The 26,344-nt window shown below is 41.1% G+C and overlaps 1 protein-coding gene and 1 long non-coding RNA gene across 7 annotated transcripts in view; both read left to right on the forward strand.

Moving 5' to 3' along the window:
• Positions 1 to 8,819, forward strand: part of LOC102900781 — a 177,585-nt gene extending 168,766 nt beyond the window's left edge. For all 5 annotated transcript variants that reach the window (XR_002157779.2, XR_002742728.2, XR_002742727.2 and 2 more), the window contains one exon: positions 7,248 to 8,819. This is a non-coding gene — a long non-coding RNA (uncharacterized LOC102900781). The remainder of the gene's footprint in view (positions 1 to 7,247) is intronic.
• A 12,513-nt stretch (positions 8,820 to 21,332) lies between these two features.
• Positions 21,333 to 26,344, forward strand: part of MEGF10 (multiple EGF like domains 10) — a 177,518-nt gene continuing 172,506 nt past the window's right edge. The window contains exon 1 of one of the 2 annotated variants that reach the window (XM_006927570.5): positions 21,333 to 22,112. The gene's annotated coding sequence lies outside the window, so the exon portion shown is untranslated. The remainder of the gene's footprint in view (positions 22,113 to 26,344) is intronic. The other variant, XM_045058512.1, reaches the window with a different exon arrangement.

The following is a 26,344-nucleotide window of genomic DNA, read 5'->3' on the forward strand; positions in this document are numbered from 1 at the left end:
ACTCTGAATATGCTAGTTCCCTTTTTATACTTCCCCTGGGAGCTGAAATGACACCAGACCCTTGAGTCCTCACACAGTGTTTTCCTTTTCTATTGCTCCCTTGAAAGTTTTCCATTTATACCCAGCTGTCATGTGAAGTCGCCTGGACCTATGTTAAAAGTTGAGAGGGGCATTTCCTACAATGGGTGATGGAATGAATGTTCCCTCTCTGGTTTTATAAGACAATCAGTTTAGGGAGCAGTCAGATTTGTCTTTGAAGGCAGTACAGACCCAAATTGATGGCTGTGAATTTGTGTTGCCCTTCAGTCTATTCCTTTCCGGATGCTGTCATCCATATAATGGGGATTTAATCTTGCTCTGGCTTTGCTCATATGGTGCAGTTTCTTTTGCCTTCTTAAATGTAGCCATGTGTAGAAGCGTCTCTATTGGTACTGAAGATTTACTTGCCTTTTATCATCATAGTGGATTTAAGTTAAGTAGCTTGATAATCAGACGGAATATAATTAGCTAATCATTTACAGGATTACCCAGGCTAAAAATCGACACAGTAAAATACAGTAAGCATGTTTATGCCCGTCTAAATCCTTGCATTAATAAAGGTGATCAGATTATACAATTCAAATGAATTTTCAAGAAAATATCCCTGGCATGGAGGATTAGAAATATATTTAAGCTAAATTTAGAATTCAGGAAAAGCAATCCTACAGCTTACTTTCCATTATTTTTTTTTCCCCTTTCAACTAAGCTCTTAAGCTGAATAAATTAAAGTCTGCAAGATGTTTAAACAGTTCAGTCTATATTAGTATGCTACGGTTTGTTATAGAATACAGTTGTAAAATCATTGCCAAGTTGCCCTAATACCTGCATAATGATAACTGGGAATCTCTAGCAAAGGCATCAATGTCCTGCTTACCTATTAATTTTAGCTCCTTATCTGTAATTACTCATCTCCTTCTTGAGAATCTGTCTACTGTCCCCAGAGTCTCACCCCTGTCTCTCGAGCTCTGTATCGCATTTGTGAAACCATATTCCCAATCTGTCAGGCAAATGCTGCTTTCTGTGGTCTAATAGCCTATCTAAAATAAGCTCTTGTACCTTTAAGATTTTGTTCATTATTTAAAAAAAACTTAGTATGTTTCCAATTGTTTCAAAATTATGAAAAGTAATGCAATGTATCTTTAAAGGTAGGCAACTCCTAGGACCACATATCTTTCTTAAAGCAATTTTTGGTTGTGTTCCTTTGTCTTAGTATGGCAGCCAATTGTTATTTTCAGTCAATACTATAAGATTTCACCCCACCCCACACCCACCTCATCCCTATATCCATCCTATCAGGAGCATGACCATATGTGGCAGGATAAAACTTCAAAGTATTAATAAATCAAAATGTTCCCTATCTCTCAAGGGCTTCCTTAAAAATTTTTCTAAATGTTTGTTTGTTTGTTTGTTTATTTACTTATTTTTTAATTTTTAAAAAATGTTTATTTTTGAGACACAGAGAGAGAGCATGAGCAGGGGAGGGGCAAAGAGAGAGGGAGACATAGAATCTGAAGCAGGCTCCAGGCTCTGAGCTGTCAGCACAGAGCCTGAAGCGGGGCTTGAACTCACGGACCGCGAGATCATGACCTGAGCCGAACTGAACCGAAGTTGGGCCCTTAACCAACTGAGCCACCCAGTCACCCCAAAAAACCTAACTTTTAGTTAATGGTTTTTGCCTTTGAAGTCACACTCAGAAAATGTTTTATTAAACAAGACTTTTAAAAATAGTCACTGAGATAATCTATTATCTTAATGGACTATTTCTCTGAACACTTAAGTCTTTTATCTGTTTGAATTTTGTTTTGTTGTAATGTACAAAATAAAGATGACTTGTATTTTTAGGTAGTGAAATGGTAGTGAATAGTTGCTATTTGCTTCTCTAATTTCATTCACAATTTTTTTTTCTACAAAGAGCCCCTGATTTCCATTTATAGATCCACATCCCTTTTATTTTTCTGTTCATGTGTTTTGGGTAGTGCAGAAATAGGACATTAAGAGCCTGATATTCTTTAATTTACTCTTGACTAAAAGCACCTGCGGCAGAAACCATGGTCCTTCTGGCAATGGCACAGGCAATGTAAAGAAGCATGTAAAGAATATTAGAGAATATTAACATATCTATTACCATAAAACGAAACTGACAGCTGTATGTTTGTCAAATGTTTTATATCAAAGAAATGGGAGTTTATACATTTGTTTCCTAATACCTGTCTTTGAGGTATTATGTATGTTTCTCTGTAAGAAGGACCCTAAAAATGTATTCAGAACTTTGCTGGTTAGGGTATCTGAGAAATCGACTTCTCAGCCTTCTATTCTGTAGTAGACTGTTAGAGTGTTTTTTGAAGGAAACAATTTGCAGTTGTAACCCATGTTTGTCATAGAGGATTGGCTTCACCCACGGTTGGTAAGAGCTCACTTCCTATGACATCATGTAACCTAGTAGCTGCTCCCCCCCCCCCCCCCCCCCCCCCCCCCCCCCCCCCCGGTGCAAGAACCACAGCCCTTGGGGTGGCTCGCAGTGGCCGAGCAGGCTGCAAAACCAGAGAAGCCTTGCAAAGGGCTCCAATTCCCTTGTTTATCCCAATATGTTGTATAAACATAACTATCCTCTTAATGTAGTATGAAAAAGGCTGTGAGATGGTGCATTTTAATAAAACAGTCTTCTGATTGAATGTGAATGATATTCCTGAATGTGAATTCACACACACGAAGTTTAAGGAAAGACTCTTTTGGGGGGCATTTGCTCTTCTGCCGTGTGAATACATCATGGCCATGGAAAGCTGTAAATCTCAGGCTAGGATATTAATATTCTAGAGAGGAATGTTAGATAAGTAACAAAGGCTGATAAAAATTCCCTGGGTTTTCAGAAAAGTTAAGACTTTGATTAATTAATTCTTTATATTCATCTCCTCCCCCTTTTATTGCAAAATGAGATAGTTATTGTAATCTGAGAGATAAGACAGAATCTACGGAGAGCCATATTTGTGCATCTCTGTGGTTTGGGCAGATGTGTTAAGCGAATGAAAGAAATTCACACTCTGGGGTGTCTTGGGTGGCTCAGTCAGCTGCAAGTCTGACTCTTGATCTCAGCTCAGGTCATGTTTTCACGGTCGTGGGATTGAGTGCCCTGTGGGGCTCCACGCTGAGTGTGGAGCCTGCTTGAGATTCTATCTCTTCCTGTCCCCCATGTCCCCCACCCATGTGCTGTCTGTCTGTCTGTCTCTCAAATAAAAATACAACAAAAATAAATGCACATTGAGAACTCCCTGGCCTTAAAAAATAATTTTCCACTTAAAAAAGATAAGTTCCCAGTGGAAAATAAAAATCCCGTGACTTATAAGACTTACGTTTAAACTGTATCCACTATTTTTGAGGCATTTAGTAGGCACAAGGATGTCAATTGGTGCTTGAGATACATTAATAAAAAGGATAGCCCTTTACTTGGAATGCTCATATTGTAGTGGGGAGAAGACAGATACCAAACAGTGAACATAATGAGTAAGTAAATTAGCACATTAGAAGGTGGAAAGCAATATGAAAACACGTGGAACTTTTTAAAGGGGATTGGTTGTGCTGGGGGAGCAGGGATGTGGTGCGATGTTTGCTAGGAATCTACACTGAGAAGTCATACCTGGAGTTGGAAATGAAGGAAATGAAACAGCCAGCCACACATTCCAGGGAGGGACCTAAGGGGGGAATAATACCAAGAGACCAATCTGTCTGGAGTGGAGCGAACAAGAGGACAGCAGAGTAAGTAAAGAACTCCTTTCTACAACTTGACAAGAATAACCCAATTTTTTAAAAAAGGGTGAAGAACTTGAGTGGACATTTCTCCAAAGAGGAAAGGAATTACCAACAGCACATGAAGAGATGTCCGACATCAAAAAATCCAAACCAATACCACAGTGCCATACCACCTCACTCCTATAGAATAGCTACTCTCAGAAAAATAAATAGGTGGTGGCGGGGGGGGGGGGGGGGCGGATAGCAAGTGTCAGCAGGATGTGGAGATGTTGGAACCCTTCTGGACTCTTGGTGGGACTGTAAAATGGCGCAGTCACACGGAAAACAGTGTGGCGATTCTTAGGAAAATTGAAGATAGAATTACCGTGTGATCCAGCAATGCCACTTTGAGTGTTTATTCCGAATAATTGGAAGCAGAGTCTCTAAAAAATATGCATAAACCTATGCTCATAGTAGCCTTATTTACAAGAGCTGCAATGTGGAAGCAACCCAAGTTTCCATCCACAGATGAATGGTTAACAAAGTGTGGTATATATATTTATATACCATTCAGCCTTAAAAAGGAAGGAAATTCTGACATATATTGCAATATGGATGAACCTTGAGGACATTATGCTAAGCGAAATACATCAGTCACAAAAAGGCAAATACTGTATGATTCCACTTATGTATCTAGAGTGGTTACATTCATAGAGACAAAAAATAGAATGATGGTTGCCAGAGGCTATGGGAAAGGGAAATTGGGAGTTAATGTTTAATGGGTACAGAGTCTCACTTTTGCAAGATGAAGAGTTCTGAGGATGGATGGTGGCTAAAATAGCCAGGAACTCCCAGAGGCAGTGTTTAAGTGACAGGAAGCCACTTTCTCACCCACACTGGCCCTCCACTGGGTCATTCCCAACAAGATACAAAACCAGTAATACCGTTCACCTATGAAAACCCTTCTTTGATCCTACATCACTTAGTAATTATCGTCTCACAGGGGCTTGGCTGGCTGAGTTGGTGGACTATGTGACTCTTGATCTCAGGGTTGTGAGTTCAAGCCCCACACTGGGTGCAGAGATTACTTTAAAAACTTAAAACAAAAAATAATTACTGTCTCATTTTTTCTGTTGCAATGTGGAACAAATTTGAAAAAGCTGTCAATACTCTGTCAAATACCTCTCTTTCTATTCTGTCTTCAAGTGTCTCCAAATAGACTTTCAATCCATGACTCCACTGTAGAAATACAGTCCAGATGTAGTAGCTGTAAAATCTACGAACCCAGAAGCACTCACTGTGTAATATGTGCACATGGAATTGATCTGATGCAGGAGGGTTTTATTGAGTCAAATCTACTCCCCGTTCCCTGATTAATCAATATGGAATGATCTGCTCAGTTTGCTTGCCTTTACTATTTCTACTATTTTCAGAATAAAAACAGGAAATAACTTACAAGTGTTTACTTTTAATTTCATAATGTGTATTGGGCAAAAAAGTTTTTATATAGATTATTATACAATATTGAAATAATACATACCTTTTCTTTCACAAATAATAAATTATTATAATTGTGAACAAATGATTATTTGTTTTAACATGAAAATATATCACTTTTTTTCCATACGTCTTCTCCTTGTTTGTTAAGCATGAGGTTATTTCATGAACCGGAAGGGGAGTTGATGTGAATCTAAACATGCTATACCGATTTTAATTAAAAAAAAATTTTTTTTTCAACGTTTATTTATTTTTGGGACAGAGAGAGACAGAGCATGAATGGGGGAGGGGCAGAGAGAGAGGGAGACACAGAATTGGAAACAGGCTCCAGGCTCTGAGCCATCAGCCCAGAGCCTGACGCGGGGCTCGAACTCACGGACCGCGAGATCGTGACCTGGCTGAAGTCGGACGCTTAACCGACTGCGCCACCCAGGCGCCCCAAATTTTAAATGGATCCAAATAATTCTGCATGATGATTCAGATATGCCCACCCTGGGTCAGTATCACTTTGTGTTTCCAATCATTGGAAGCCAAACTCCATACATGGTGAAGAGAGACTCTCCTAGTGATGGTGATTCAGGTTCACGGTAAGTAATGACTCCGCGAAGTCCAGTTGTTGCCTAGCTTTTGTTCACTCGCCTTGGATTCATGAGAGCATTTCTCCACTCTTCTCCATCAAGCTACGTGGATGTCATCCGTGAACATATTTCTCTCTAAGCTGGATATCTTTCTTTAGTATGTGTCTGTCATCTCTGCTGCATCCCCTTTCTGAATTTGATTAAACATTTACCTTAACAGCAGGACTACTGAATACACCTGTGCAATGTGTACTCTACAGGAATACTCCAGCAGAGTGGTCAAATGGAGTGAAAACTCCAGCATGTTCTGCCCCAAAGCTCGACAATGGCCACAAAGCACCATAGCCGCTAATAGCAATTCTGCTTAGGAGACTTGATTAGAGGAAGACACTTCCCTTCAGGATAGAAACACAAAGGAACACTTACTTCTTCAGACTCTTGCAACTGGGCCTTGGACATGTGACTTAGGCTCAGCCAATGAGGTGCATGGGCCCTGAACTTGGATTTGGGAAGTGGGACAATGGAGAATTCTTTCTGTAGCACAGGGGAGGCAGCCACATCCCATTCTGGGGAGTGGTCGTTGCCTCAGTCAGGATCTAGGGCTGGAGGTGTTGGTGATGAGATCTCCAGCATCTGCTCTCCACTGGTGGGGCAGGGCGTCCCTAGACCAGTTCCCCAGTGTGATTTTTCGCTCTGTGCCTGCATCCCCTCCCGACTTTTCCCTCCAGCCTTCCTAGTGTTTCACTGAGCACCCAGTGGCTTCTCAGTGAATTTCCTTTCCACTTAAACTCCTCAACGTCCATTTCTTTTGCTGTGCAACCAGTTTATTGGAGGTTCTGGACTCAGTGGGACACTAAAAGGAAACATGAAACCCTTTTATTTTTCCAACGTCGTTTGCAGTTATTTTCTATTTTTTAATGTTTGTTTTTGAGAGAGAGAGGGAGGGAGGGATGGATAGTACAGCCACGGGAGGGGCAGAGAGAGAGAGAGGGAGACGCAGAATGTGAAGCAGGCTCCAGTCTCTGAGATGTCAGGACAGAGTCTGATGCGGGGCTTGAACCCATGAACTGGGAGATCATGACCTGAGCCGAAGTCTGACACTTAACCGACTGAGCTACCCAGGTGGCCTCCGTTTTCAGGTATGTTTTGATGAAGAAGTGTTTTCTGCCCCTACACAACATCTTGGGTAGCTCTTGCAGCATCCCAGAAAATTTTCAGGTTTTAAAATGTTGAGGCTAAAGTATTCCAGTTTAAATTTTGAATATCACATCCATTGTGATGCTCTTGCCCTCACCATGCCCAGATTTGACCAGTAGTGCACATGGCCCTGCCTTGGGGAGTTGGGTGTGCTTTGTTTTCCCTCCTCTGCTTCCCCTTCATCTTTAGGGTCCATCTGTCTATCTCTTCTAGAGTGTTGGGGTCCCAGAGGAGGAATGAGAAGGACCGACATACTCTACTTAGCTGCTGCTGTGGTGTTCCGCATCGGGTGGCCAATCCTGGCTGAAGAGGGGATATCTGGATGCTGCTGACATGCAATGCAAGGCTGGGCTCTTCAAGAGGCCCTGCCGGGGCTGTAGTTGCACAGGCCTCTGACATTTGGTCTCACAGTTTCCCATCTGTTTTGGAATCCCTTAATGGTCTCCCCCAGTTTCGTTTTATTAGGTTAGTCAGAGTTGACTCGTACTGCTTGAGGACAAGAACCTTGACTGACACAGCAGGCATTCATATTGCAGACAAAAGGAGACCACACCACAGGAGATGCTGGGTTAAAGAAAAAATACTCATATCATTGCCACAGTCACTTGTGATCATCTTCTGTAACTTTGCCTTTGTACACAGTGATGAGAGTCCTCATTGCGCAGATGGCATTGATTTATTCCAACCTGGAATGGATGTGTTTATTGGGCCAAACGTGAGAATTTAAAAAGTGATGTCAGAAAGGTATCCCTGTCTTTACTTCTATCATTTTCTGATCTTGGTATATGAAGGACGAGCTGGTTTCCTGTTGAACTGCTCCCAAGCATGATCCCATTCCACAGGAAGTCTACTTTTACAAGAATATCCCAAATATATCTGGTTTTCTTTCAGGAGCTTCTGCAAACATAGTATTACACCAGGAACTGTGCCAGCAGTGCTTTTAAAAACAGTCCGGATACACCCAAGAGTCTTAAAAGTAATTTCACATTTAAATAAAATTAAATAGAATTTTGCTACTCAAGGTGTGTCTGAGTAACGGAAGCATCCATGTCGGCGTTAGTTAAAATGTAGCCTCTCCCAAAATATTGAATCACAATCATATATTCACAAAATCTCTAGCTGATTAACCATATTAAAATTTGAGAAGCAGTAGAATAGAAAATATCAGAGGACCTTACCTACAGTAAGAGTCAGCGTTGTTTCATGAAACGTGTCCAATTATATATAAAATATGAATTTGGTCCTAATGAAAAATGTATTACTGTGAGTCACAATAAAAAAAAAATTGGAGAGAGCGATGTCAGCAAGATGGCCAAATATGACCCTTCTCATCATGTGGCCCTCCAACAAGAAAAATTTGACCTCAATCCATGGAAAAGAGTGAATTTGTAGGAGCCGTGGGGTCCAGCACCATCTGACAAAGGACCCAGGAGGAGTCTCACCCACCTGTGCCTCAGGTAATAGGCAGACCTTGGCCCTGAACGTGGACCCTCAGATAACCCATGAACTGATAAAGCTCCACTCGGCCATGGTCCAGGATCCTCTGGAGAACACTGACCTAGGCAGTCACTGACAGAAAGTCCTTGGACGGGTCCAGGACTCCACTGGGGCAGTTGTAATAGAGATGTATTAGAGATAGAGGAACAGTTTGACTTTATCCAGGTCACCCCTCCCTTAGGGCAGCCCAATTCAGTGCCAAGAGAAACTTTCTCAGACCATGGTTTCTCCCTCAGGGAAAATGCAAGCATATGAGTGAGTACCCAGTTTCGCCAGCTATGTGGGATACTGCCAAAAAAAAAAAAAAAAAGCCATTTTTGAAAAGGCATAAAGTGGCTGAATGGGTTTTAAAAAAAGAAGACTCAACTATATATTGCCTACAAGAGACTCCATTTAAAAATGTTTTTAAAATGTTTATTTCATTTTTGAGGGAAAGAGCACAAATGCAGGAGGGGTAGAGAGAGAGAGGGAGACACAGAATCCACGAAGCAGGCTCCAGGCTCTGAGCTGTCTGTCAGTGCAGAGCCTGACACGGGCTTAAACCCACGAATAGTGAGATCATGACCTGAGCTGAAGTTGGCCGCTAAAGTGACTGAGCCACCCAGGTGCCTGGAGACTCAGTTTTGTTTTGTTTTGTTTTTGACTCAGTTCAGTTTTAATACACACATAGGCTGAAAGTGAGTGTATGGAGAAAGATACTCAATGCAAGTGGAAACCAAAAGAAAGCAAGTGTAGTTACACTTACAGCAGATGAAATGGACATTAAGCCAAAAACTACAAGAGACAAAGTCATTATAAATAATAAATGGGTCAATTCATCAAAAGGCTAAAATAGTTGCAAATGTATGTGTACCCAACACTGGAGCATCTACATATATTAAATACAGATCTGAAAGGAGAACTAATAACACAATAATAGTTGGGGACTTTAATAACCCACATTCAACAATAGATAGATCACCCAGACAGAAAATCATAAGGAAACATTGGATTTGAGCTATACTTTAGACCAAATAGACCGGAAAGACATAGGTATAGAACATACTATCCAATAGCAGTGAATACATATTTTTCTCAAGTGAACATGGATAGATCATATGATAGGTCACAAAGCAAGTCTTGGGAAATCTAAGAAGATTGAAATTATAGCAAATATCTTTTTCTATCACAGTGGTTCAAAACTAGAAATCAATAACAGGAGGAACATTAGAAAATTCATATACATGTGGAAATCAAACAACATACTCATGAACAAACAATGGGTCAAAGAATCAATCAAAAGGGAAATATCTTGAAACACAAAAATGGAAACACATCATACTAAACCTTATGGGATGCAGCAAAAGCAGTTCTAAGCAGGAAATGTATAGTAATAGACGCTTACATTAAGCAAAAAGAAAAATCTCAATTTAACTTTTCATTTCAAGGAACTGAAAAAAAGAACAATCTGAGTCCAAAGTTAATGGAAGAAAGGAACTGACAAATAGCAGAGCAGAAATAGAGACCAGAAAACAATAGAGAAGATCAATCAAACTAGGAGCTAGGTTTTCAAAAACATAAAATTGACAAACTTTTAGTTAGCATACTGTGGAAAAAAGAAGACTCAAAATTAGAAATAAAAGAGTAGACATTTTAACTGAAAACCACAAAAATATAGACGATCATAAGAGGGTACTATAAACAATTACATGCCAACAATTGGATTACCTAGGAAAAAAATGGATAAATTCCTGAAATGTGCAACCTACCTACTTAGATTGAATCATGAAGAAATAAGCCTGAACAGCCCAATATCCTGTAAGGAGATTGATTCAGTAATCAGAACTTTGCAACAAAGAAAAGCCCAGGACTATCTGGTGAGTTCTTCTCAACATTTAAAAGAAACATTTCAAGAAGAATTAATTTTAATCCTTCTCAAACTTTTCCAAAAAATTGAAGAGGGTGAACAATCACAAAGTCATTTTACAAAGCCAGCATTACCCTGATACCAAAGCTAGATCAGGACAAGAAAACTATACAGCATTATCCCTGATGAATATAAACGCAAGCATACACAATAAAATATAATGAAACTGAATTCAGCTGCACATTAAAGGGATCATACACCGTGAGCAAGTGGGATTTATCCCTAGGATACAAGGATAGTTACAACATATTCAGTTAACAAATGTGATATCTCACTTTAAGTGAATGGAAGATAAAAATCATATAATCATGTCAATAGAAGCAGAAAAAGCATTTGACAATGTATGACATCATTTTATGATAAAAATTCTCAACAAACTTGATCTAGACAGAGTGTTAACCTAAAGACCATATATGATAAGCCCGCAGCTAAAATCATACTCAATGGTCAATGTTTAAAAGCTTTTCCTCCAAGATCAGAAATGAGAAAAAGTTGGTTACTCTCACCACTCTTATTCAACACAACACTGGAAGTTTTAGCCAGAGCAGGTGTGCTAGACAAATAAAAGAACTAAATTGTCTCTGTTGGCAGATGGTATAATTTTATATTGAAAGTCCTAAAGACTCCACACACACACAAAAAAAAACCTGTTAGAATTAATTAACAAATCAGTAAAGTTGTGGGATACAAAATCAACATACAGAAACCAGTTGTCTCTGTTCACTAACAATGAAATAGTTAGAAAATGAAATGACAAAAATAATTTCCTTTATAATAGCAATAGAAACATTAAAGTACTTAGAATAAATTTAACCAAAGAGGTGAAAGATCACTACACTGAAAACTCTAAGACTTTGATGAAGGAAATGAAAGAAGATACAAATAAATGGAAAGATATCTTGTGTTTGTGGACAGGAAAAATTAATATTCTTAAAATGTCACACCACCCAAACCGGCTAGACTCAATGCAATCCCTATCAAAATTCCTGTGGAATTTTTCAAAGAAATAGGAAAAATAGTCCTAAAATTTATATGGAACCATAAAAGACCATAAGTAGTCCAAGCACTCCTGAGGAAGAATTGGAGGAATCGCACTTCCTGATTTCAATCTATATTGTAACATCATTACAATACAAAATGATGTTCATCAAAACAGTAGAGTATTGGCATAAACATAGACACATAAGCCAGTGGACCAGCAGAGACCAGAAATCCATGAATAATTTTCAAGTAATATTTGACAAAGGAGCCAAGAATACTCAATGGGGAAAGAGCAATCTCTTCAACAGATAGTGTTGGGAAAACTGGATAATCACACACAAAAGAATGAGATTGGACCCCCATCACAGACTGTTCACAAAAATTAACTCAAAATGGATTAAAGGCTTGAACATAGACCTGAAATTATAAAAGTTGTAAACTAAAACAGGGAAAAGGCTCCTCGGCGTTGGTCTTGGCAATGATTTCTTTTGATACGACACCAAAGTCACAAGTAACAACAACAACAAAAATAAATGAGACTGCATCAAACTAAAAATCTTCTGCACAGCAAAAGAAACAATCAACAAAATGAAAAGGCAACCTATAGAATGTGAAAAAACATTTGCCAACTTGTATCTCCTAAAGGGTTAATATCCAAACTGTATAAGGAACCTATACAGCTCAATAGCAAAAAACAAAAACAACCAAATAATTCCATTACAAATTAGTAGAGGACCTGAATAGACATTTTTTTCCCCCAAAGAAGACATACATATGGCCAACAGGTACATGGAAAGGTGTTCCATATCACTAAGCATCAGGAAACTGCAAACACATTTCAAAACCACTATGAACTGTCACTTCACACCTGTTAGAATGGCTGTTCTTATAACACAAGAGATGACACGTGTTGGTGAAGATGTGGAGGAAAGGCAACCCATGTGCACTGTTGGTGGGACTGTAAATTGGTTCAGCCATTATGAAAACAGTGAGGAGTTTCCTCAAAAGATTAAAAGTATAACTAACATATGATCCATCAATCTCACTTCTGGGTATATATCCAGAGGAAGTGAAATTAGGATCTTGAAGACATATGTGCACCCGCCCCCCACCATGTTCAGTGCAGCCTTAGTCACAACAGTCAAGGTATGGAACCAGCCTCACAAGGGATTAATATGAAAATTATATAGAGAATACCTATACTCTGCAACAGTACAAAACAATCCAATTCCAAAATGGACAAAGAACTTGAATAGGCATTTCTCTGAAGAAGGTTAACAACCAATAAGCACATGAGAAGATGCTCAACATCAGTAATCACTACAGAAATGAAAGTCAGGGGGCACCTGGTGGCTCACTTGGTAACACATCTGACTCTTGATCTCAGCTCAGGTCTTGATCTTAGGGTCATGAGTTCAAGCTCTGCGCTGGGCGTGAAGCCTAATTAAAAATATCTCTAGGAATGCGAGTCAAACCACAATGAGATACCATTTTAAATCCATTAGGATGGCTACTATTGAGAGAAAATAGAGAATAGTAAGTGCTGGTAAAGATGTGGAGAAATTGGGACCCTTGTGCACTGCTGTTGAGAATTTAAAATGGTATATCCACTGTGGAACACAGGATGGTGGAACCTCAAAAAAAAATGACATCACCCTATGATCTAGCAATTCCGCTTCTGGATATATACTCAGAAGAACTGAGAGCAAGATTAACTCAAGAGTTACTTGTACACCTGTATTTATATTGGCATTATCCACAGCAAGTAAAACATGGAAGTGACTCAAGTGTCTGTTGGATAAATAGATAAACAATATATGACACACACGTACAATAGAATATTATTTAACCTTGGGAGGGAGAGAAATTCTGACATAGGGTACAACATAGATGAACTGTGAGGATATTATGTTAAGTGAATTAAAGCCGTTACAAAAAGACAGATACTGTGTGGTTCCACTTTTATAAGTTATGTAGAGATGTCAAATTTATAGAGACAGAAATTAAAATGGTAGTTGACAGGCATTGGGAAAAAGTGGAGAAAAGGGATTTATCACTTAATGGTATAGAGTTTCATATATGTGAGAGGCAAATATTTTTTTCAAGGTGAAAAGTTCGGATTGTGGTGATGGTTGCATGACAATATGTATTTACTTATTACTATTTTTTAAAATATTTTTTGAGAGAGAGGGAGAGAGGGGGCTGGGGGCAGAGAGAGATGGAGAGAGAGAATCGCAAGCAGGCTTTGTGCTGTTAGTGCAGAGTCTGACACAGGGCTTGATCTCACGAACGGGGAGATTATGATCTGAGTCAAAATCAAGAGTTGGGATGCTTAACTGACTGAGCCACCCAGACGCCCCATACTTATTACTATTAACTGTACACTTAAAATAATTAAATAGTAAATTTCAGGTTTGTGTATTTTACCACAATTAAAACCATTTTATTAAAAATGCGAATTTTAAAAATGAAAAAAAAAAAGATGTGGAACAGCCTCAATGCCCTTTCAGAGATGAATAGATAAGGAACCTATGGTATATATCTATAAAATGGAATATTATTTTCATCACAAACAAGAAGGAAATCCTGGTACTTGCCACAATGTGGATGGACCTTGAGGGCATTATGCTAACGAAATAAATCAGAGAAATACAAATACTGTAGAATATCACTTATATGTGGATTCTAATTAAGGTGAATGGATAGAAACATACAATAGAATGGTATTGGGAGATACCAATGTAATGGGAGATAGATGGGGTAATGGGGTAATGGGAGATAGAAGAAATGGGGATATGTGGTCAAAGGGGATAAACTTCCAGTTAGAATGTGAATAAATTCTGGGGAACCAATGTACAGCATGGTAAGTGTAGTTAACACTACTGTATTGTATAATAAAAAAAGTTCCAAAGAGCAAATCTTAAATGTTCTCACCATGAAAAAGCAATGGTAATTATGTGACATGATGGAGGTGTTAAATAACCTTACTTTGCGGTAATCCTATCACAATGTAAAAGTGTCTCAAATAATCAGATTATAGACCTTAACTTTAGACAATCTTATAGGTCCTTAGAGCTCAATAAAGCTGAAAAATCATCTTTCAGAGGTAACAGGTAAATTTAACAAAAAACAACAAAAATGAAACCGAAAAAATTGGAAGACACTACACTAAGGGGAATACACAGGTGGATGTTGCCCGTCTCCCCAAGAATAACAAGATCCTTCCTATCTGTGGAGACATCTTACATAAGGGAAGACAGAAAAATGCTCTTAACTTCTAATTCATGGTCAAGTGCTGTAGATACAATTTTCTTGTTCATTGTCCTGTCTCTTCCTTTCTTCCCACCAATATCTTTAAAAGAGAGTAATCTTTTTAAAAAGGTAGAAAGAGTCATCCTTGCGAAGGAAGTATAAAGCAAATCTAGGTCAGTCTCAGGGAGAGACTGAAAGGAGGGAGTCAGAGGGGACACTCAAGGGACCTGAACTCCACCTTGCTAATTCTCCCGATCCTTTGGCTGAGTCTTATGATTAAAGAAACAGCCTGTTTCATTCTGGCCTGTATTCATACTAGGGGGAAAGATGAAGCTATTTACACCCAAAAGCTTCTAAGACTCCTGAGCAGAGACTCTAGGGAAAATCGAATCCTACAAAGCAGGTTTTCAAGGTCAATGGGGGAAAAAGTGAGTAAACCTAGCACATTTGGTGAAATTTAGAGAGCCACAGTGGGCTGTCAGGAGACTAGAATAGGTAAATGTAGTTCTCAGGCAGGTGAAACAGTGGAGAGAGCAAGGTCTTTGGAATCAGACCTGTGTCTCTTACTACCTATGAGATCATGGGAAAGTTAATTGATCTTTCTGAGCCTTCGTTTTCTGTGAAACAGCAATAAAACTTTCTGTTGTTAGGATTGAATGAAGTGAAAAATGTGAACTTTGTGCCGTATTTATAAATTAACACTCTGCAACGCGCCCTCCTTTTTTTCTTTCCTTTGGTGATGGGAAGGAAGTAAATTCTGTGAACTTTAGTCTGTTGCTGTAACTAAGCAAGCTTTTAAATCATAGATTTAAAGACAGGATTGAGAGCAGTACAGAGAGGAAGTCATGGGTGTAAGAAGCTAATCTTATTTGCTAAGAAGTAGAATTACTAGGCTGACTTGATTTCCTTTATTGGAAATATTACCAGACATATAAATTAAAGGGATGAGAACACATCTGCATGTATAAGGTACTCGGGGAAAAAAATCCTATGAAGTCCTTGTGACTCAGATGAAAAAAGGAGGCTGGATATAGTGGAGTTGTAGCATTTATACGTGGTTGAATAGCCATACTACAGGATGAGAATAGATATAAACAGAGAATAATGTCTCTCTGTTAGAATGTGTCTCTGAATTTTACCTGCTTCCATATGTTAAACAAGTATTTGCTGAAGAGTATTGTGGCTTGCCGATCAAATTTCATATATCATGATTTTGAGCTGGCTAGCTAATATACTGGGACAGTCATTCGTTCCACCAAGATCTCAAATTTTAAAGATTGACAGCATATAGAAAAATGGAATTTCAAAGGACTAAATGAATAGTCCTGTAAAATTACTATGAAAGTCCCAACTAATTGTGTAAATAATATTTTTAAAAGTCAGGCTTAATAGCAAATAGGAAAACTAATTGGAGTTTTAGTAGATTATAAATTCTCTGTTAACAGAATAGTATGGTCACCACCACCACCACCAAAAGCCCATAAAATCTTATGTTAATAATACTATAGTGTTCAGAACAGAGGTAGTAAAAAAAAAAAAAAACCCTCACTGTAATCCAGGTTGTTCAAGGCTTTATCTGAATGAAATGCTTCATGTGTTCATTCTGGGTACCGCATGTGTATCTTTCCAAGGTCTTTGGATGAAAGTGACAAAATGCAATTCTTTTCATCTCAAGCAAAATAAGTAACAACAAAGAAAAGGAATAAAAAACATCGAAACCATGTGGAGGAATTTTTTCAAAGTATTCTTTCAAAATAAAGGAAAAGACCTCCTCTTCTGGCTATACAAGAATAACTAGACTGGACTTATACTCCAGCTTTAAACAACCACAAATTGGACAAGATACATGAAAAAAACCCAAAACAACTCTTTCCAGACCTTGGGCAAGAGGACTGTGATCCCTGAGCATATGTGGTGAACCCCAGAATCTCTCCAGCTTTCTGACTAGAGCTACTTCCTGGACCACCGAGTAGAGGAGCATAGGGGAGACAGTGAGATGCTGAGAGGCTGATGTGGCTGGATTTCGGAGGGTGGTGTACCAAAGAAGAAAGATTTATAGGAGGAGAAACTTCCAGAAATTTTCATAGAGTCCTTGTATTGCTGAATCATAAGCCATGTTAAATCGGGTAAAACTGTATAAGATTAGGCACATACCAATCAGGAAACTGAAAACCCTTGTGGGGCTGATAAGCAGAGTGAAGAGTGCATAGTTTTCACTGAACATCTGGGGTCTTTGAATAGAGACCCCAGAAAGGTCGTACCTTATTGCAGTGTGGCAGTATGGGTCCACTCAGGAGATAGAAGCCACACTGTTGGTTAAGCAGAGGCATTTTAATGTAAAGGATTATTAATGTTAATGAAAAATGATGATATGGCCATTCTACATGATACTCTAGTGCCAAGAAAGTGCTTAAGAAAGGATAAAATTGGAAAAGGTGTAGACCTCCCTGAAGAAGGTATAGTTCAGGATACTGGAGAGCAAAGAAGTTCGTTGGTGTGCCCAGGCTAGAGCTGCTCTGAAGTCCCTAAGCCATCAGGAAGCAACCCTCTGGTGTGCAAGCAAACCACTGGTGATGAGTAACTGAGTAGTGTGAATAGTGTGAACATGGAGAGAGAGTAGGAGCTCTGTGGGAATCCTCTGGGCTGCATGTGAGCCACATAGGGGCCTGGAGAGGGAGCAGAATGTCAGTAGACACCCTCCAGTTCACAGGCAACAGTGCAGGGACTCACTGGGAAACCTCCAGGACGCAGATAAGCTATGACTGTGGTAGTAAAGAGGACACTGGAATGCCAGTGTGGGCAGGAGGCGTTGGAGAGATGATGTACGCAGAAGATCTTCAGGGCCCTGGTTTCTTTGTGGAGAGGACTGCAAAGTCCTCAAATAGATAAAGACTGATGACCCTTCTGCCTGACCAAGAGATCATGGGAAAACAATGATACAGACCAATATTCCTCCTGATTGAGCAAATCTAATAGTACATGAAGTCTATAATACACATAGGCAAAGTAGGCCTTAATGCAGGAATGCAAAAGAATCTTCACAATTCAACCAATTAACAAAATAAAGGAGAAAAACTATGCAATCACTTCAACTGGGGCAGAAAAATATTTGAGCAAACACAGCAGTCATTATGGTGAAAAAACTTGTAATGGTGGGACTTTTTCATCCTAATAAAATATGCGAAGTCCACAGCTAACATCCTATTTACTGGCAAAAGACTGGTTTTGCTCTAAGATGGGGAATAAGGCAAATATATTCATTTTTACAACTTTTATTCAACCTTGTCCTGGGTATCCTATCCAGAGCAATAAGTCAAGAAAAAGAAATAAAAGAAGCAAAACCCTATTTGTAGGTAGAAGATCCTAAATAACTTTAAAAAAAAAACTGCTAGAGCTAATAAGTAAATCTAGTCAGGCTGTAAAATATACGAGGCTACCACACAAAATTCCAAGTTTACTTCTCCATGCTAGTAATAATCAGAAACTGAAATTGAAAAATAATTCAGCTTATAGTAGCATCAAAAATAAAAAGGAACTTAGGGATACATTTTTTAAATATGTGAAAAACTCGTATGCTGAAAAGTAAGAAATATTACTGAGAGACATTAAAGAAGACCTAAATTAATGGAGAGATACAACATGTTTGTAGATTGGAGGATTCAATACTATTCATGTATCAATTTTCTTTGAGGTTATCGATATATACCAGGCATTTTCAATCAAAATTCCAAGGTGAATTTTTAAATCAGTGACAAGGTGGGGCACCTGGGTGGCTCAGTCGTTTAAATGTCCAACTCTTGATTTCCACTCAGGTCATGATCTCATGGTCGTTGAGACAGAAACCCACGTTGGGCTCTGTTGCTAAGCATGGAGTCTGCTTGGGATTCGCTTTCCGCCCTGTCTCTCTGCCCCTCCCTTCCTTCCCCCGCCTCTCTCTCAACATAAAATAAAATAAAAATTTAAAACATTGACAAGCTAATTCCAAACTTTATAATGAAGTTTTAGAAACACAATCTTGAAGGGTTAAACAAATTTAGGAAAAGGAACAAAACTGGAAAATTTATTACACCTAAGTTGAAGTCTTAGTATAAAGCTTTAGTAATCAAGACAGCATTGTATTAGCGTAGAATTGAAATATACATCAAATGAAAGGAGTGGTGAGTCCAGGAACAGACTCATTTTCATATGGCCAGTTGATTTTCGTGAAAGTGCCAAAGTTATTCAACTGGGAAAAGACAATCTTCTGACAAATGGTACCGAAACAACTGGATACCTCCATGAAAAATAATGGGCTTACTTCATGCCATGTACAAAAATTAACTCTAAATGGATCACACACCTAAGCGTAACAGCTAAAACTAAACTTCTGGAAGAAGCCATAGGAGAGTATCTTAATGACCTTGGGGGTAAGCATTTTCTTAGACAAAACATAAAAACCCAACGATCAAATAAGAAATTCGTAAGTTTGAATTCATCAAAATAAAAAACCTATGTTGTTTGAAACACAACGTCAAGAAGTTGAAAGGCAAGAAACAGATCAGAAGGGTATGTGTACTACACGCATATCTGACAAAGGCCTGGTATTCAAAATATATAAAGAACTCCTACAACACAATAACAAGAATGCAAATGACCTCATTAAAAAATGTGCAAAAGATTTGGACACTTCCTTGAAGGACAAATGGCATGCAAGCACACGAAAAGATGGTAAACACCTTTGATGGTCACCGTCATTAGTCATTAGGGATATGCAATTAAAGCCACAATGAGAGGGGCACCTCAATGGAGTAAGCGTCTGACTTGGGCTCAGGTCATGCTCTCACGGTTGGTTGGTTCGAGCCCTGTGTCGGACTCTGCGCTGCACAGATCCTGCTTCAGATCCTCTGTCTCCTTCTCGCTCTGCCCCTCCCCCACTCACACAGACCTTCTCAAAAGTAAATAAGACGTTTAAAAAAACCCGTGAGATACCTCTGTATATCCAGTGGAGTCACCAAAATAAAAAGAATGGCAGTACCAACTGTTGATGTGGAGGAACTCTCCAACGTTGCTGGTATGAACGTAAGGGTGATACATTCACTTTGGAAAACTATTATATAATTATACACTTACTGTATAAATCAGTAATTCCAGTGCTTTGAAAGAAGAAAAATAACATCACCTGTCCACAAAGGGACTTGTGCAACCATGTTCCTAGCAGCTTTCTTCGTAATGAACCTAAGCTCAAAACAACCCAAATGTCTATCAACATTTGGTGAATGGGGAAACAAATTGTGGCATAGCCATCCAGTGGAATGGTACTCAGCAATAAAAAGAAACAGGCTGCTGATACAAACGACATCAATGCATCTCAGAAACATTAGGCTTAGTGAAGGAAGCCAGACACAAAGAAATACATATTATGTGATTCCATTCTAGAAACTCGAGAGAAGATGAATTCAATCTGTAGTTACAGAAAGCAGCTCAGTGGGTGGGGATGACATGGTGTGGGAAACACTTCAACAGGGTGCAAAGGAACTTTCTAGAGCAATGGAGTTATGCATCATCTTGATTGTGGTAGTGGCTACATGCATGTACACATTTGCTGAAAACTCATCGAGCTGTATACTTAATATGAGTGCAACTCATTGAATGTAAATCATGTCTCAATATAGTTGATTAGAAAAATCAGAGGCAGTGGAGCAACCAAGTTCATAAAACTTACAGCGGGGATAGCTTTGGGGATTAAGTGACACGAGCTCCTGGCCAAACTTCAGAACACAGTCATATGGTCAATCAGCTCTAGATTTGTGGTTCTGATCAAACTTACACTCCTGGCAGAGAAGGTCTGAAGGGACTAGCTTAGGGCAGGTGCCCACTCTCGGACCTGGAAAAGCTGGACCATTTTGAGAGACCTTCAGATCCAGACTGCGCTAGGTGTGGCAGGAGTGGCCTCCAAAAAAAAAAAAAAAAAAAAAATGGAACTGCCGTTAACCAGAAGAAGGGGAAATGATGCCTGGTAAACGAACAATGGACCAAACAAACGCATTCTTCCCTTGTGTATTTCCAGGGGTGTGACCTAGGAAGATGGTGATACATGCTTTATTCATTGAAGCATAATTTTGAGTATGGACTAGTGCCGATGCTTTTACCGACTGGAGGCGCATATGCGTTTGAGAGGTCTCCAAAAAGAAAGAGTTCATGCTAATATAAGGAAGAGAAATCTGGTAGGAGAGGATCGTCTGGCCTGGGCATGGAGCGCAAGCCTTTTTTTGGAGGGGTGGTGGAGGGGTGTGTGAGGGGTCATGAGAGAATGCAGCTTTATATAAGAAGTCTCCATCAGTTAAAGGTTTGTGTCCGCCTGCATCGTCTGGACGCGGGCAAGTTCTTTGGGAGGGAAGAAGAAGATGGACAGTTAGAGAAACAGATTGCAGAATTGGCGTCTAGGCCAACCCTCAAACGGAGGAAAACCTTTTCTTCCTTCTCACGTTCTGTGATTTGTCTCCTGGGGCCTCCTTGGCTAGTCGGCAGAGGGAGCCATTCCCCAAGAAATCTCTGGGCGACGTCGGGCGGAGGGCCTGGATGGATTCTCCTGCGGGTCCCGGGAGTTCTCTTTGCCCCGCCTCTATAAAGCAGACTCCCTCATTGCCCCCCTCTCCCCGCGAATTCCTCGTTCCACCTTCCAACCACTTTGTGGCCGCAGCGCACGCTCTGGCACGCCTAGGTTACCTATCCCTTCTCCGTCCCCCATTCGCGCTCCTTCCCTGGCACCAGTGGGGACGAACCGTCCATCCAGCTGGCCGCTCGGGCGCTGTCCCCAGTACCTCAAGTCCTGCTACAGGGTCTAGAACACCTGCCAGGGACTTTGACTAGGGCGTGCGCGCTCATCGCAGACAAGCACCCTCTCCACCACCCCTTGGTTCATTTCTTGCGGTGACTCCCCTGCCCCCACCCTTTTTGCCAACTTCGTGACCGGTCTCTCTGCTGGGGTCACTCCCAGGGGGTGGAAGCCGCTCCGGGCAGGGGAGACCCGCGGTCGGGACTCACAGTCTGGCCGGTAGGATCCTGCCGGGTGCTCTAGGGAGTGAGAGGCGCCAAGTGACACCCCCCAGTGGTCACTGCCCCGGCGGCGGCAGCTGCAGCAGCGGCAACTGCTCGCATCCCAGCCCCGGCTCGGGTTACTCCCCTCCTCCTCCAGCATCTCGGGCCAGACGGGGAAAGCCTGGTTGAAGTTTGCGACGAGTACTTCCCCGGTGCGCAAAACTAGGGGTCTGGAAACGCGCGGAGACCGGCCTCCTTTCCCGCGTGTCCACCTTGGAGCCTGACCCCCCCCAGGTATCGCTCTCTTCAGGGACGCTACTTGGAGGCTAACTGCGCTGTTGGAAGAGATTTTGTTTCTCGGCCGGCGTTGGGTGAAAACCGGGCAGAAAGGGTTGTGCTGCAAATCTCAGGATCTCGGGACCTGGGTAAGAGTTGGGCAAACTCACTTCTGGCACCTCCTGGACCTTGGCCCGACGCTGGCTGGTTTGTTACGGGTTGGGGACATATTTTCCTTTAGTCTGGAGACCCGGGTGCCGTGTGAGCCGGGGCGGGATGGGCTCAGTCTGGGTTGTTTACTTTGTCTCAAGGGTTCATTGTTACTGTTTACATTTGGTCCTGTTTTGGGGGGCTATATAGGAACTTCCTGGAGTATTTTTCCTGGGGAGACACCTCCATTACGCATTTTGTTGTGCATAATTTCTGCCCTTGCACTGCCTTTTCTGTGTTTATTCTCTGTTGACGGGTGTCCTAGCTGGATGTAGGGAGGTTTTGAGCGTGGAATCAGACTGGGAAGGACAAACAGTTTCAGCAGGACCCTTTCTTCCACACCAGCTTGCCTTCTCTGGGACCTTTCCTTATTTTCCAAACTTTTCTTTCTCCAGGACTTGATAATTCGCATTGTGCAGACAGGCTTGGGATGCTCCCTCTTCCTGCGTTCTCGGAGTCCTTTAGGGGTGTGAGGATCACAGCCTGGTGACTTAGACCAGAGGGATCTCTTCCTTGTTGGTGTGCCTGGCTTCACAGGGAATGTTAGGAGGGGCGGTTCTTCAGACCACAGAAAGATCTATCTTGTGGCAGTCCTTTAAAGAAGTTGGACTTTGAGCCCTGCTTTAAGGGAAATATTTTGTCTTTATAGTTCTTCCTGGAATTGGGGGTGGTACCATGGAGTAAATGAGGTGTAGTGATTTATTTGATGTTTCTTTAGATAATATCCCCATAGGAAGACCCAAACTCTTTAGGGGGAAGAGTTAAAGCTTGGGATTTTTATTAGCCAAAAAGTTCTCAGACAGTAAAATCCGCGCTAGACAGAGGAGAATGACTTTCTCGCTGGTTCTTCTTGCCTTTCTCCTTCATAGCCTGGATCTCATGTTGTGTATGGTCTTCTCAACTGAAGATACTTCATTCCTTATGGATGAAAAGACAAGGATCCAATCTTTTTGTCCAGAAGCGTCATCTTCCTGACATGACTGCTCTGGGGGCTTGGCTTGCAGGGTACTTTTAGTTTTGCTGCTCTGAGATCAAAGAGTTAAGTAGAGGGTGAGTTTGGGGACCGGGCCACCTGAGGTCAACTCTCAGCCCTTCCCCTTTCCAGTTGTGGCGTTTGGGGCAAGTGACTTAATCTCTCTTATCTTCATCTATAAACTCTGAATGGTAATGAAAATCCTTACACCAGAGGATTGTTAAAAGGATTCAATGAGTCACGGGAGTCAGCGCCCGTGGAGTGCTAAAAGCCTGGCAGATAATTAGTTATGGTGATGGTGATGACCATACAGCTAACGTTAACCATTGTATCACCATAATGTAGCAAAGTGTAAGCTATTATTTGTGCTGGGATGAGCTGTGAAGGCTGCGCTCATGTGTGCGTCACAATCACCTAGGACGAGATGTAATGCCAAATTTAACTCACACATGATCTTTGTGTTGCTGTCTGCTGGGACCCTTTCAGAGGAAAGAAAGGTGCATGTGGCAGGGCTGGGATTTTAGAGGAGAGGTCATGGTTGGGGGCCAAAGGGTGCTTGGGACAGACTGGCCGGTGGGAGATCTACAGTATTTTACACCCCGCACACTGCCTTAGAAACTCCTCGCGTGAATATACCTCCGTTAACCTATTTCTTGGAGGTCATTCATCCGCTCAATGAATGTTTATTGAGTCTCTATTACATTTCAAGTGCTGGTCTATGTTCCATATCATTTAAGTTTGTTGGCTTCATTTTAAAAACGCGTGAGTATTGGCCTCGTGTCTCCCCTTCCCCCCATGTTATGCATTTGAGGGCATCCTGTGACACTAGCTCTCCACAAATTAAATCCCAAGTACTTTTTAGCTATAACGATTTCAAGATCTGTTAAAATGAAGAGAACGTATCACTGAGAAATTGAACAAAATATTCAGGATAACCTCCAGCAGGTTACTTCTCCCATCAGCTTCCTCCTATGTACATTTGTGTTGGGAGGTGGGGAAAGAGCAGGCGAATCTCCAGGGTCCCTTCTGTCTCTGCAGCCCCCAGATTAGCTGCTTTGCTTCGTTGGTTGTTGCTTTTGAACCTCCTGTTTGTCTTAGGTCTGTAAATTATGTCACTTCCATCATTGCAGGCCAAGTGAGTAATGGGGTCGATAATTAATAGAAGAGGAAAAGTATTCAGCTCTGTGTGCACATCCTCAGTTACTCTGAGCTTTAGTTAGACTGGGCTATGAGAAATGGCCACAATTTGCCCATTTTTGACCTATATAAAATGGCAATTTCATACTGTTCAACCTAGTATAAATCCTAGCCCGCCTGGGTGCCTGGATGTCTCAGTCGGTTAGGCGTCCGACTTCAGCCCACGCACGTCATGATCTCACGGTTCGTGAGTTCGAGCCCTGTGCCAGGCTCTGTGCTGACAGCTCAGAGCCTGGAGCCTGCTTCCCATTCTGTGTCTCCCTCGCACTCCGCCCCTCCCCCACTCATGCCCTGTCTCTCTCTGTCTCAAAAATAAATAAAAACATTAAAAAAAATTAAAAAATAATTAAAAAAAAATCCCAGCCCCGTCCACTTTGATCCACGTGCAGTAAGTCTTGGGAGATAGGTGAAAAGTCCGCAGTTTTACAAGTTCCCTATGGCAAACCCCAGTGACATGCTCGTGTAGCAGCCGTGAGTGTACCTTCCTCGTGGTTGTCTGCTCAGTCTAGTAGCATGGTTTTAAAAACAAATCCGGGAGCACCTGGGTGGCTCAGCCGGTTGAGCGACTGACTTCAGCTCAGGTCATGAACTTGCAGTTTGAGAGTTCAAGCCCCACGTCGGGCTCTGTGCTGACGGCTCAGAGCCTGGAGCCTGCCTCGGATTCTGTGTCTCCCTCTCTCTGCCCCTTCCCCGCTCATGCTCTATGTCTCTCAAAAATGAATAAATGTTAAAAAAAACATTTTAAACACAAATCCGATCATGTCATTACCTTGTTTAAAAATCACCCAGGTGCTTATTGAAAATGCAGATTCCAGGACTTCACTCTAGATGCAAGGGCCAGACATCTGCATTTGAGCAGATCCCTAAATGAATCTGGTGGAGGTAACCTAAGATCACAATTGGAGTAACACCGGTGGAGAGCATAACGCTTAACGTCTTTAACACGATACGTAAGAGCAAAATAGCAGGTTTTCTGCTCGCCTCTTCTGTGGGCCTCCTGCCCCACTAATCTTGACCTTGTTTTTCTTCCTTAGAAGATACATTGCCTGCTCTTACTTCGCCCCAACCTAGCCGTGTACGCTGTTTTCTCTGCCCGAAATGTCTTTGTTCCTCTTTTTGTCCAATCCCCATACTACTCATTCATCCTACAAGATACAGTTCAAGTTAAGACTCACCCTAATTTCCTAATTGTCTGTCAGAAACTCAGCGATATCTCTTATGATTCCCAGTCTACTGTGTGGATAGCTTTACTGTGGCATCTATGATATTGTGTCAAACGTGTTTGTTCCCTGGATGTTTGTCCAGCTGATTGGTGAGTTTACCATTCCTTATTTTAAGCCTTTATCTGCGTGGCTGGCACATAGGAGTTACATAATAAATGCCTAAGGAAGGTGGGGGAAGATGGAATGAATAAATGCTAGGTGACATTCCTTAGCACACAGAGCGTTCGGGATAGGCACTACGTACGTACCAAGGGCTGTGGAGAAGCCAGTCAAGAACTTACAATTTGGCTAGGCATAGTATACACAGTAACCTGCAGTGGTAAATGGGCAAGATAGACTATCCTGAGACTTATGAAACACTAGATGCCATCGCATTGATGTTGCATGTTCAACACCGTGGCAGAGCTATGATACAAGAGCTGAGCGTATGATACCTGTGGGATGGTCTTCGTTGTGAATGACAGTGTCGGGGCCCTGGAAGTGCCAGTGCCAGTAAAAGCAAAGCACTTTTGCCCCGTGCTTGTCAATTTATACATCCCTTTGTATTTGTTTTTATATTCAATCATAAATATGGTGACCAGTTTAGTACTCTTTTTTCCTACTTTAGTACAGGATGCATTCCTAAAAATAGGTCCAAAGATCGATGGTGCAAAAGCCTACCTTGTATAAGGGATGCTGGCCCTGGGAGCCACGTGAATTACAAAATGTTTAATTATAGTTAGCCATTTACACACTGCATTCGGTGTTTACTCCTTTCTTTAATTTTTCTCGCTTTAAA

This window comes from Felis catus, chromosome A1, assembly GCF_018350175.1.
Source record: "Felis catus isolate Fca126 chromosome A1, F.catus_Fca126_mat1.0, whole genome shotgun sequence".
NCBI classification, from domain to species: Eukaryota; Metazoa; Chordata; class Mammalia; order Carnivora; family Felidae; genus Felis; species Felis catus.